Here is a 14,015-nt window from a genome sequence, read left to right on the forward strand (position 1 = left end):
TGGGCCTGAGCATCCTCAGACTTTTAACCTCTAAATAGAAGAGCTTTAACTATACAACAACAAAATAGCCGGCATTCTAACAAATGATGGCTGCAAATGATGGCTAAAATTATGTCCCAAAATCTGCTCTCCTAATTGCCCTGGGTGCGGTAAACCTTAAAACAGTTACCAATGCAAAGGTCTAGCTTAGAGGTGCAGTCAGTGCAGTAAAAGCTTGTTTCCAACCTAATGCCCCTCTGGTAACACACCCTACATCTTTTCTGAGGGGCTTTTTTTGGGGCGGCGGTTGGAGGAATCCTGAAGCAGAAAGTCTTATTATGACTTGGTTTTTATTGTTTTCTTTTCTTATCCTAGACATGAGGATTATTGATGGTTATGATTTTAGATTTAATTTATACTTAGGATTGATGCCATATGCTATAGTTCTGTTTTGTTATAACTTGATACTGCTTTGAATATGGTGCTGGTAATTACACTTGTGCACATATGTTTTAGTATGGTAATTAATTGATTGATTTATGTTTCACACTTGTACGTGATTTAGGATGTGTCCTTAACCACCAATCAGGTGGCTCTAATGAGGGAAGGTTTTTTTGACTGTGTATCTGTGTAAATATTTTCACTGCTCACTTTGTATTTGTCTGAGGAATACCTTGAAACATCACGCTAGTAAAATATACTATTAGTTTTTCAAAACCAGAGAGTGCTTATTTTTTGTTAATCTATCTATCTATCTATCTATCTATCATCTATCTATCTATCTATCTATCTATCTATCTATCTATCTATCTATCTATCTATATATAATTCCAGGCAGAGTATGGAACTCACAAATCTTTGACCGGGGTGCTGCAGCAGGCAAAGCATACAAAACAACCTCACCGGTATTTAAATAAAGGATATCTTTTAATCCCACAAGGTGTGACGTTTCGGAGTATTACCTCCTTCCTCAGACATAACAAGAAAGTGAATAACAGCAACCTCTATATATACACATGTGTGAACATAAAACCACCTACTAATCATAATCAAGTGATTTTAATCAGCTGGAAGCATCAGGCGCATAGCATGAGTCACTCGGGGCGTCGTCCGTAGCCTTAGTAACCAGCCAAACAAATTTAAACTATGTGGCTAATTAGATAAAAACAATGTTTCTCTTATGCTAACACTATACATGCATAATCAACAACTACAACTTAATATGGGCGGACTGCTGAGGTACTCATAAATACTTCTATGGCCATAAGCAAAAGTTTAATGACTAACGGTAAAATACCATGCATGCAGTCATATACTGTATCTATGCGGGCAAATTACAAAAGTCTGAAAGGGGGTATAACTGCTATCAACATAATATGAAGAAAGAGAAAAAAAGAAAAAAACAAAAACAAAAAACAAAACACATAGTAGAAGCACAGAATAAAGAGCGATAAAAATAAAAAATGAGCAATAAAACAAATGAGAATGACATAGCATGACACTTAGACAAAAGAGAATGACATAGTACAACTCTTAGACAGAATAGCAGAATGTAGAGGGGGGAAAGAGTAAGGAAAAACAGGGGGAAAAAACAAACAAAAACATAGGGAATAAACAAGTGAAAAAACAAGGGAAAATCAGAAAAGACAATGGGAGATAATTTATAGGGGGAACACAAGGGAATAAACACGGGAATAAACAGTATGCTAGGGTGTACTACCCAAAATACAAATTGCTATAGCTACATGAAGCTATGCCATTCTATTTTTGTATTGAAACCCTTAGGGCTCAGAGTTTCAAGCTCAAATGTCCATCTTGCTTCCCTTTGCAAAAGTATTTTATTGCGATCTCCTCCTCTTTGTATGGGTAGCACGTGATCAATGATGGTGTAGCGTGTCTGATACATTGTCTCTACTCTGTAGAAAGTGTCTGGCCACCGGCTGGTCCGTGTCTTGATTTTTAATAGCCGTGCGTATCGCACTTCTATTATTCGCCATCCTGGTTCTTAGGTCGTCGCTCGTTTTACCGACGTAAAACAAGCTGCTCGGACAAAACAGTAAGTAGACTATGTACTTAGTTATACATGTCATCCTATGCTTATGGAGATACTTATTTTTTGTGCCTTGGGTGGTGAAAGAATTTCCCAGCTTCCGCTGCACTTCTAATAGCCTGATTTGTTCCCTTCTAACGATGTTTTGGAGCTATAGCAGTGTACGGGATCAGTATTTTGTAGTATATCTTTGAGTGACTTTCCTTTATTAAAACCTATTCTAGGTACATCCATCAATTTGAAAGGAAGTGTCTTGTCTGATCTTAGTATCTCCCAGTTATTTCTCAGTATGGTGGAGAACTTATTCTTGTCCGCTGAATAGGTGGTAGTCATAGTCATTTTCTCTTTCTTGTTACCCTCTTCTGGTGTATCTCCAATGATGCCTTTTTAAAACGTTGAGATGTGTTGTTGTAACAATTTGTTACGGTAGCTCCTTTCAATAAAGCGCTGTCTCATTTCTTCGGTTTGAATTTCTGCCTGTTCAGTATTCGTGTTGTTCCTCCGTACCTTATAGAATTGTGACTTTGGAAGTGCTTTTTTAAGTGCCAGGTGGTGGCAGCTTGAAGCTTCTAGGAGTGAGTTACTGTCGGTCGGTTTTCTATATAGGGTTGTACCCAGTTTGTTGTTATCCTTATATATTTTCAGGTCTAGGAATTCTATTTCTGTTTTGCTGTAGTTCATTTTGAATTTCAGGGTAGTTTGCTCGCTGTTCAATTCATCAAACCATCTTTGTAGTTGTTCTTCGCTGCCCCTTCAGATAATCAGCAGATCATTCATCGAACCATCTTTGTAGTTGTTCTTCGCTGCCCCTTCAGATAATCAGCAGATCATCTATATATCTTTTAAAATATAAGATCTCTGGTCTATTGAAGCATTCAGTCCTGTTATTCTAAAACTCTGACATGAATAGGTTAGCGTATGATGGGGCCACTCTGGAACCCATCGCTGTCCCCATCAATTGTAGATAGAACTGTCATTCAAACCGGAAGTAGTTCTTCCTGAGGCAAATCTCGAGTATGTCCAGAATGAATTCCATAGGTGGCCCTGTATAGGGGTATTTCAGAATTTGTCTTCTGATCACTAACAGGCCTTCGGGGTGGGGGATAACCGTGTATAAGCTAGTGACATCCAAGGTCACTAGCACATCATTGGTATTTATTTCCTGATTTTTAAGGGATTTGATCACATCTCCTGAATCTTTAATGTATGTGTTCATATTTTGAACAAAAGGTTGTAACAGACTGTCTACATAAGTAGCAAGGGGTTGTAAGATAGAGTTTACTGAAGATACAATGGGACGTCCTGGTGGTTTTCTTAGATCCTTAATGGATTTTTGGCAAGGTATAAAAGATTGGTGTCCTTGGGTAGTCTGTTATTAGGTATGATAGAGTCTGTTGATCGATCCAGTTATCCTCGAAAGCTCCCTTCAGGTATTTGTCTATTTCAGACTTGAATTTCGGGGTTGGGTCTCTTGGTAGTTTGGAGTATGTCAGGTTATCATTCAGCTGAGTGTTGATTTCCTCCTGATAGTAGTGGTAGTCCATAATTACTATAGCACCTCTCTTGTAGGCCCTTCTCACCACTATAGTATTATCCCCAGTCAGTTTTTTCATAGCTGTTCTTTCATTCTTAGTAAGGTTAAACCTTACACTATCTCTTTGAGATTCAGTAGAGTGGTTCAGCTCTGTTTCCAGTTTTTTACAAAATGTCTGTGGCGTTAGTGCTTTTTGGGTCAAATGTGCCTCTTTTCCTTAGACCCACAACCTGTTCTTTCTCTGTTGAGCCAAATAATTCTTTCACTCTTAATGTCCGCTGGAAGTGCTGAATGTCAATGTGGAGGTCAAATCTGTCTGTATATTTAGTTGGGACAAACGAAATGCCTTTTTGTAGGAGCGACAGTTCATCCTCTGACAGTAATCTCTGGCTGATATTCACCGCATCTGTTCATTCATCTCCATCTCGGGGGTCTGTTTCTTATTCTTGAAATGCCCCCTCCTCGGGTGGGGGCGTCCCCTCCAGTGTTTTTTGACCTTGTTGTTATTCTTTCTCTATGTATACCTGTTGGTATATCTTGTCCTGATGTGCTGTCTGAATCTGTGCCCGATCCTGAGCTGTCTACTGTAGCTAGATTCCATGGCCTCCTTGCCCTGTATCTTCTTGGGTGGAATTCTCTAAGCCTCTGTCTCTCTTCTGGCTTGAGTAGCCATTTGTAGAATTTATTTTCTCTGTAATCCTCCAGTACAGCTTCAAATTTTCTGTTCTTAAAAAGATTTATACCTAGGGGTTTTAGGATTAAGAATGTCCCTACCCTGGGAAGAGTAAAACTTGCCTTCTGTGAGCGATGGTGCAACATTTTAAATAAGTGTGCACTTGATCTAATGCTACTTGTTATACAAGAGGTTAGAAGCCTGCTAATACAAGATAAAACTGAAATAGAACATTTCACCACAGAAAACACCACAGCTCTATCCTAGAATGAGGATGAAGAATGAGAGAATAAACTACGGACACAGCTGGAGCAATATCAAAAAGAACTAAAGGCATTTAAGAACAGAAAATTTGAAGCTGTACTGGAGGATTACAGAGAAAAGAAAGTCTACAAATGGCTACTCAAGCCAGAAGAGAGAAAGGCTTAGAGAATTCCGCCCAAGAAGATACAGGGCAAGGAGGCCATGGAATCTAGCTACAGTAGACAGCTCAGGATCGGGCAAAAATTCATAAGGATCTAAGAAAACCACCAGGACGTCCCATTGAATCTGCAGTAAACTCTATCTTACAACCCCTTGCTACTTATGTAGACAGTCTGTTACAACCTTTTGTTCAAAATATGAATGCATACATTAAAGATTTAGGAGATGTGATCAAATCCCTTAAAAATCTGGAAATAAATACCAATAATGTGCTAGTGACCTTGGATGTCACTAGGTTATACACGGTTATCCCCCACCCCGAAGGCCTGGCAGCGATCAGAAGACAAATTCTGAAATACCCCTATATAGGGCCACTTATGGAATTCATTCTGGACATACTGGAGATTTGCCTCAGGAAGAACTACTTCCGGTTTGAATGACAGTTCTATCTACAATTGATGGGGACAGCGATGGGGTCCAGCGTGGCCCCATCATATGCTAACCTATTCATATCAAAGTTTGAGAATAACCGGACTGAGTGCTTCAATAGACCAGACATCTTATATTTTAAAATATATATAGATGATCTACTGATTATCTGGAGGGTCAGCAAAGAACAACTAGATAGATGGTTTGATGAATTGAACAGCGAGCACACTACCCTGAAATTCAAAATTAACTACAGCAAAACAGAAATAGAATTCCTAGACCTGAAAATATATAAGGATAACAACAAACTGGGTACAACCCTATATAGAAAACCGACCGACAGGAACTCACTCCTAGAAGCTTCAAGCTGCCACCCCCTGGCACTTAAAAAAGCGCTTCCAAAGTCACAATTCTATAGGGTACAGAGGAACAACATGAATACTGAACAGGCAGAAATTCAAACTGAAGAAATGAGACAGCGGGCTACCGTAACAAATTGTTACAACAACACATCTCAACGTTTAAAAAAAGGCATCATTGGAGATACACCAGAAGACGGTAACAAGAAAGAGAAAATGACTATGACTACCACCTATTTAACGGACAAGAATAAGTTCTCCACCATACTGAGAAATAACTGGGAGATACTAAGATCAGACGAGACACTTCCTTTCAAATTGATGAATGTACCTAGAATAGGTTTTAATAAAGGAAAGTCACTCAAAGATATACAACAAAATACTGATCCTGGACACTGCTATAGCTCTAAAACATGGTTATAAATGTTATAAATGCAGCAGATGTACTACCTGCAATGGGCTACAAGCTGGAAAATTCTTTCACCACCCAAGGCACAAAAAGAAGTATCTCCATAAGCATAGGATGACCTGTATAATCAAGTATATAGTCTACTTACTGTTTTGTCCGCTCATCTTGTTTTACATCAGTAAAACGAGCGACGATCTAAGAACCAGGATGGCGAATCATAGAAGTGCAATACGCACAGCGATTAAGAATCAAGTCACGGACCAGCCGGTGGCCAGACACTTTCTACAGAGTAGACACAATGTATCAGACGTTACAAAAATAGAATGGCATAGCTTCATGCAGCTATAGCAATTTGTATTTTGGGTAGTACACCCCTAGCATACTATTTATTCCCGTGTTTATTCCCTTGTGTTCCCCCTATAAATTTTTCCTTACTCTTTCCCCCCTCTACATTCTGCTATTCTGTCTAAGAGTCATACTATGTCATTCTCTTTTGTCTAAGTGTCATACTATGTCATTCTCATTTGTTTTATTGCTCATTTTTTATTTTTATCGCTCTTTAGTCTGTGCTTCTACTATGTATTTTTTTTCTTCTCTTTTTTTCTTTTTCTTCATATGATGTTGATAGCAGTTATATCCCTTTTTAGACGTATGTAATTTGCCCGCATAGATATATTACTGCATAGTATTTTACCATTAGTCATTATACTTTTGCTGGTGCTCTGACAAAATGCAGAAGGACATTTGGCAGACGGACATTTGGCCGATGGACATTTGGCTGACAGACAGAAAGCTAAAGAATGTTCCGATTTCGGCCGAGGGCAGATACGTTCCAGAGTGCTCTGTTCTAATCAGAGCCTCGGGCGCCGCAACTGCCTCTGGGAACCTTACCATGGGTCCCAGGCCGCACGTTTTGTAATTCTCTGTCTGGGAAATTATCTATCTATCAAATCTATCTATTTATCTATCAAATATATCTATCTATCTATCTATCTATCGTATCTATCAAATGTATCTATTGCATCTATTGATCTATCTATCTAATCTATGTATCTATCTATCAAATCTATCTATCTCGTACCGGACTGTTATCTGACAGCCACTTGTGTTTCGGCCAAATGTCCGTCGGCCAAATGTCCGTCAGCCAAGTGTCCGTCGGCCAAGTGTCCGTCGGCTAAAAGTCCTGCCACGACTTTTGCTTATGGCCATAGAAGTTGCCGTTGTATTTATGAGTACCTCAGCAGTCCGCCCATATTAAAGGGACAGTCAACACAAGAATTTTTGTTGTTTAAAAAGATAGATAATCCCTTTATTACCCATTCCCCAGTTTTTCAAAACCAACACTGTTATATTAAAACACTTTTTACTTCTGTGACTAACTTGTATCTAAGCATCTTCTGACCGCCCCAAATCACATGACTTTTAGTTATTATCTATTGACTTGCATTTTAGCCAATTAGTGCAGTGTCTGCCACTAGCGTGATCACAATGCTATCTATATGGCCTACATGAGCTTGCTCTCCCCTGCTGTGAAAAATAAATAAAATAGAGGCGGCTTTCAAGGGCTTAGAAATGATCATGTGCCTTCCTAGGTATGCTTTCAACTAGAATACCAAGAGAACAAAGCACAATTGTTGATAAAAGTAAATTGGAAAGTTGTTTAAAATTACATGCCCTATTTGAAAAATGAAAGTTTTTTTTGGACTTGACTGTCCCTTTAAGTTGTAGTTGTTGATTATGGATGTATAGTGTTAGCATAAGAGCAACATTGTTTTTATCTAATTAGCCACGTTGTTTAGTTTAAATTTGTTTGGCTGGTTACTAAGGCTACGGGCGACGCTCCTAGTGACTCATGCTATGCGCCTGATGCTTCCAGCTGATTCAAATCACTTGATTATGATTAGTAGATGGTTTTATGTTCACACATGTGTATATATAGAGGTTGCTGTTATTCACTTTCTTGTTATGTCTGAGGAAGGAGGTAATACTCCGAAACGTCACACCTTGTGGGATTAAAAGATATCCTTTATTTAAATACCGGTGAGTGCCTGTTTCTTTTTGTTGTATATATATATATATATATATATATATATATATACACACAAAAAAAAATACATAAATACAAATATACACACACTCATACACACACATATATATATATATATATATATATATATATATATATATATATATATACTGTGTGTATATATATATATATATATATATATATATATATGGATGGATACTTCTTCTTCTACTTCAATGGTTCAGGCTGCTGGTGGTGGTGTTACCATGTGGGGGATATTTTCTTTAAGCCCCTTAGTACCAATTGAGCATCATTTAAACACCACGTCCTACCTGAGTATTGTTGCTGACCATGTCCATCCCTTTACGACTACGGTGTACCCATCTTCTGATGGCTACTATCAGCAGGATAATGCACCATGTCACAAAGCTCAAATCATCTCAAACTGGTTTCTTGAAAATGAGTTCACGGTACTCCAATGGCCTCCACAGTCACCAGCTCTCAATCCAATAGAGCATATTTGGGATGTGGTGGAACTAGGGTTGCCACCCATCCCTTAAAATACAGAACACTTATAAGTTATACATGCTGCAGGGTGTGCAGGGAGGAATAGGAATAGTGCTGTCCAGAAACACAATACATGTTCCTCCCTGCACACCCTGCAGCATGTGTAACTCATAAGTTTCCAGGAAAACATGGCTGAGGTGGCAACCCTAGGTGGAACGGGAGATTCACATCATGAATGTGCAGCCGACAAATCTGCAGCAACTGCGTGATGCTATAATGTTATTATGGACCAAAATCTATGAGGAATGTTTTCAACACCTTTTTGAATCTATGCCACAAAGAATTAATGCAGTTCTGAAGGCAAAAGTGGGTCCAACCCGGTACTAGCAAGGTGTACCTAATAAAGTGGCCGGTGAGTGTATATGTATCTCTATGTTAAAGTCCTTTGCCTGCCTTTTTTTCCGAGCACCTGAGACCTCATATCTTTAAACCCTTAAAATAATTTTTATTAGACAGTGTTATTGTGAGTGTAACTTTATTTTTTATTGTAATTTTGATGTGTTTTGTGCAACTTTTTTGGTGAGCGTAACAGTTAACCAGAGCTCTGAAGTTGTGCTATCCTGACGCATGTTTAATTAAATTGTGCTCAAGCAAACTTATTTACTTTCAACTTGTAATTCACCTATTACTTCCAACACACGCAGAGTCGCTATAAACCCCTTATCGCTTGTTTGCAACAGCACGCCACTCATAATGTAGCCCAATTGATTGGGCTATTTATGATGCTGTTGGGAAGGTCATAAGTAAAGTATGAGACATACAGTCACAGTTTACCCCAGTTTACTAAATTCAAGCATGTACTGTATGTACCTCGAAAACATATTTAATAAAAATGACTTTCATCCTTTTCCTCCAATTTGGCTTTGTCTAGTAGGCAGCAAACTCTAGAGTCAGATGCATTTCCATAGTAAATATTCATTTATAAGCCTCCAGCACACTGAAAATATATGATTTTATATTTTTTGAAGAGCCTATGCTTATAGCCAGAGAGCTTGGAAAATGCGGCTGAGATGAGCCTATTACAGATAATTCTGCTATGATAAGGACATGAATGTCCTGTCAAAGCAAGCTGGCTCACGATGTTACATTAATTCATCTGTTTTGATCTGTAAGCAGGATGAGTAATAGAAACAGCTATATTTGCTGGTATATGAACTACACTTACTGTATAGCAGGTTCCTCTGAATAAATATGCTTCCCCAGCTGGGATAATGTCATGCTTGTTTGATCCTATACTGGCATCAGGATCTCTCTGTAGAGTAACATCAAAAGGAAATTACTCACAAATACTGAATTCTATTACTTGTGATAAGCTGATCACACATTGTGACCAGTAAGGATTTGGAAGATAAAGTCTGTGATGAACTTTTTTTTTTTTTTTTACAGATAATAGGGTAATATCCATTATGTTCTGGCAGACAGGGAACTAAACCTACTTTTTTTCTGACTGTTTCTAAAACAAAAAATGTTACAGGATAAAGACTGAATATTATGAAGCAGAGACACACTGTATAAAAGGCATTATTATGTGTGTAAATTATGTATATTATTAGAGATCTACATATAAATCAAAGGTTGATCACACTCTTGTGCTTTTTTGGCAGATAACAAGTTTGGAAATGTGTCCAGTATTGTTTGTGTGTTTTTTCAGTGATCACAATCCCAAAAGGCTTCTGCAGATGATACCCCTGCTACCTCCCAAAAAATACAAATACAATTAATGACAAACAAAATGCCAATTTTGGGTTTCACTTATTAGACATGCATAGGAACAAAATAGTTTTAGACAAATAATTTGTTACAAATTTATCAAGAAAGTCGATTTGGCTGACTTTCATTTGGAACTTCGATTATTTTTTAATGAAATTTAGTAACAAAATTAATTAGCCAAATCAGCCAATAGAATTTGCTAAATCATAGTACTTCAGATCAAGATGGTGTGTACAGATCAGCTAGTGTTAAAGTGCATTAGAAAGTCTGATGGTGGGGGGTTAAGTGTGGTGGGGTGTCTAGAGCTAAGGAGGTTATTATGGGGAGGTTTCTGGCAGTTAGGGGGTTAAGTGTGATGGGGTTAGGTGGGGTGGGTGGTTAAGTGCAGTGGGGGCCATTGGTTGAAAGTTAATTGTGTTGGGGTCTGACGGTTAATGGGTTAGGTGTGATGGGTGGGTTAGGTGTGGTTTCCAGCGGTTAGGGGGTTAAGTACAGTGAGCGTCTGGTGGTTAGACAGCTTAAAGGGACAGTTCACCCAAAAAAATTCTCCCCTTTAAATTGTTCCCAATGATCCATTTTACCTACTGTAGTGTATTACATTGTTTACAAGTAGCTCCTTTACCCCTATTTCAGGATATGAAATAGCTGATTTAGCCTATGGTATTACAACTTATACTAAAAATGTTGATTCTGCAGTTTATGCTTTTGACAGACTATGTAAACACAGCCAGCAGAAGAAATTACACTCTCAGTGGGTTGCAGGATAGTTTAAGTAATAAAATGTTAATTTTCCATTGTTCTTTCTAAGTATTGAGTTTGCTTTACAAACAGATATAAGATAAGGAAGAAAGTCTGTGTGAATAAAAGTGATAACATAATAAGATCTGATATTAGCTGGAAGCTCAACCCATTGTAATAGGCTGTGGTTTAAAAACACACAACCAGCTAATTCATATACACAAATAAACCTGAAAATGCAAATTCTCAAACATTTTATTCTCTGCAGCTGGTATAACAACTCATTGTAAATACATTAATTGAAAAACAATTTTACGGTGTACTGTCTCTTTAAATAACATTCGGCTAGATTACAAGTTTTGTCGGTAAAAACTTGTGTTGCTAATACTCCTTTTTTTTTCCAGCGCTCACTTTGAACAAAGCTTGTATTATAAGTTTTCTGAATGGCTGCATTAGCCACAGAAAAGTGAGCGTTGAGCAAATATAGCGCCACTTCTCCCTGTAATACCAGCGTTGCTTACGGTAGCTGTAAGCAGCCCCATTGTTTCCTATGGGAAAACACTTTCTAAGTCTACACCTAACACCCTAACATGAACCCCGAGTCTAAACACCCCTAACCTTATACTTATTAACCCCTAATCTGCCGCCCCCGACATCCTCGCCACCTGCATTATATTATTAACCCCTAATCTTCCGCTCCGGACACCGCCGCCATCTACATTATACCTATGAACCCCTAATCTGCTGCCCCTAATATCGCCGACACCTACATTATATTTATTAATCGCCACCTAACTACAATTATTAACCCCTAATCTGCTGCCCCCAGTTGCTGTTACTATATTAAATGTATTAACCCCTAAACCTAAGTCTAACCCTAACCCTAACACCCCCCTAACTTAAATCTATTTTTAATAAATCTAAATAAAATTACTATATTTAAATCAATTAATCCTATTTAAAACTAAATACTTACGTATAAAATAAACCCTAGGATAGCTACAATATAATTAATAATTACTTTGTAGCTATTTTAGGATTTATATTTATTTTACAGGCAACTTTGTATTTATTTTAACTAGGTACAATAGCTATTAAATAGTTAATAACTATTTAATAGCTACCTAGTTAAAATAATTACAAAATTACCTGTAAAATAAATCCTAACCTAAGTTACAAATACACCTAACACTACACTAACAATAAATTAATTAAATAAATTAACTACAATTATCTAACATAACATACAATTAAATAAACTAAACTATAGTACAAAAAACCCCACTAAATTACAAAAAATAAAAAAATATTACATGAATTTGAATCTAATTACACCTAATATAATCCACTTAATAAAATAAAAAAGCCCCTCAAAATAATAAAATTCCCTATCCTAAACTAAATTACAAATAGCCCTTAAAAGGGCCTTTTGCGGGGCATTGCCCCAAAGTAACCAGCTCTTTTACCAGCCCTTGCTTTTTGCGGGGCTTTGCCCCAAAGTAATCAGCTCTTTTACCTGTAAAAAAAATAAATACAATACCCCCCAACATTATAACCCACCACCCACACACCCCTACTCTAAAACCCACCGATCCCCCCTTAAATAAACCTAACACTACCCCATTGAAGATCACCCTACCTTGAGCCGTCTTCAACCAGCCGGGCCGAACTCTTCATCCGATCGGGGCAGAAGAGGTCCTCCATCCAGCAGAAGTCTTCATCCAAGCGGCATCTTTTATCTTCAATCAATCGGCGCGGAGCCGGTCCATCTTCAATCCAGCCGACGCGGAGCCATCCTCTTCTTCCGATGTCCTAACAGTGAATGAAGGTTCCTTTAAATGACGTCATCCAAGATGGCGTCCCTTGAATTCCGATTGGCTGATAGGATTCTATCAGCCAATCGGAATTAAGGTAGGAAAAATCTGATTGGTTGATTTAATCAGCCAATCGGATTGAAGTTCAATCCGATTGGCTGATTGGATCAGCCAATAGAATGCAAGTTCAATTCTAATAATGTTGTTTTTCATCTGACAAATTTATTTTTCCCCCCAATTTGCCGGCCTCCTGTGTCTTGTGACAGGAATCTGCCAATCACTGACTAGTAAACATATAAACTGTAAAATTGTGTATATGCTCAGTAAGAGCAAGTGCCTCAGAAAGTGTGCGAATAAAAGACTACGCAAAATTTGATAATGGAGGTAAATTGGAAAGTCTAAAACTGCATGCTCTATCTGAATTGTGTAAGTTTAATTCTGATTGAATTGTTCCTTTAAAGGGACAGTCTCCTCCAGAATTTTTATTGTTTAAAAAGATAGATAGTCCTTTTATTACTCATTCCCAAGTTTTGCATAACCAACACAGTTATATTAATATACCTTTTACCTCTGTGATTACCTTGTATCTAAGAATACGTGAGAAAAATGTCACAGCTTGCAAGACTGAAGTTAGTGGAAATGCAAATCAAAGTAAAATAAACCTTTTCAATCACATGTATTTGTGTAAGGCCATTACTCCTTACTATTTCTTCTTAACCTGTCCACAGCTTTTGACACAGTTGACCATCCTCTCCTCCTAAAAATACTACATTCATTTGGCATCCGAGACACAGCCCTCTCCTAGTTTGCCTCATATCGCTCAAACCGCTCGTTTTCAGTTTCCTTTAACACCATATCTTGTGATCCTATGCCTCTCTCATTTGGAGTACCACAAGGTTCTGTCTTGGGCCCCTTGCTTTTCTCTCTCTATACATCCTGCCTTGGAAAACTTATAGCCTCCTTTGGATTCCAGTACCATTTATATGCTGATGATACCCAAATCTATCTTTACTCTCCTGATATCTCTCCCTCTTTACTCAACCAGATTTCTGACTGCCTCTCTGCAATTTCCTCTTGGATGTCTTCACACTACCTCCAACTCAATCTGTCCAAAACTGAGCTGCTTCTTATCCCCCCCTCTTCGAGAAATACAACACTTGACATTTCTCTGATGGTTGGAGACTCTATTCTCAAAACCTCACCCCAGGTCCGCTGTCTTGGGGTCACACTAGACTCAGAACTCACATTCAACCCACACACCTACGCAACATTTCCAGAATTCGTCCCTTCCTTACTCAAAAAAC

The sequence above is a fragment of the Bombina bombina genome, chromosome 1, assembly GCF_027579735.1.
Source record: "Bombina bombina isolate aBomBom1 chromosome 1, aBomBom1.pri, whole genome shotgun sequence".
Lineage (NCBI taxonomy): Eukaryota > Metazoa > Chordata > Amphibia > Anura > Bombinatoridae > Bombina > Bombina bombina.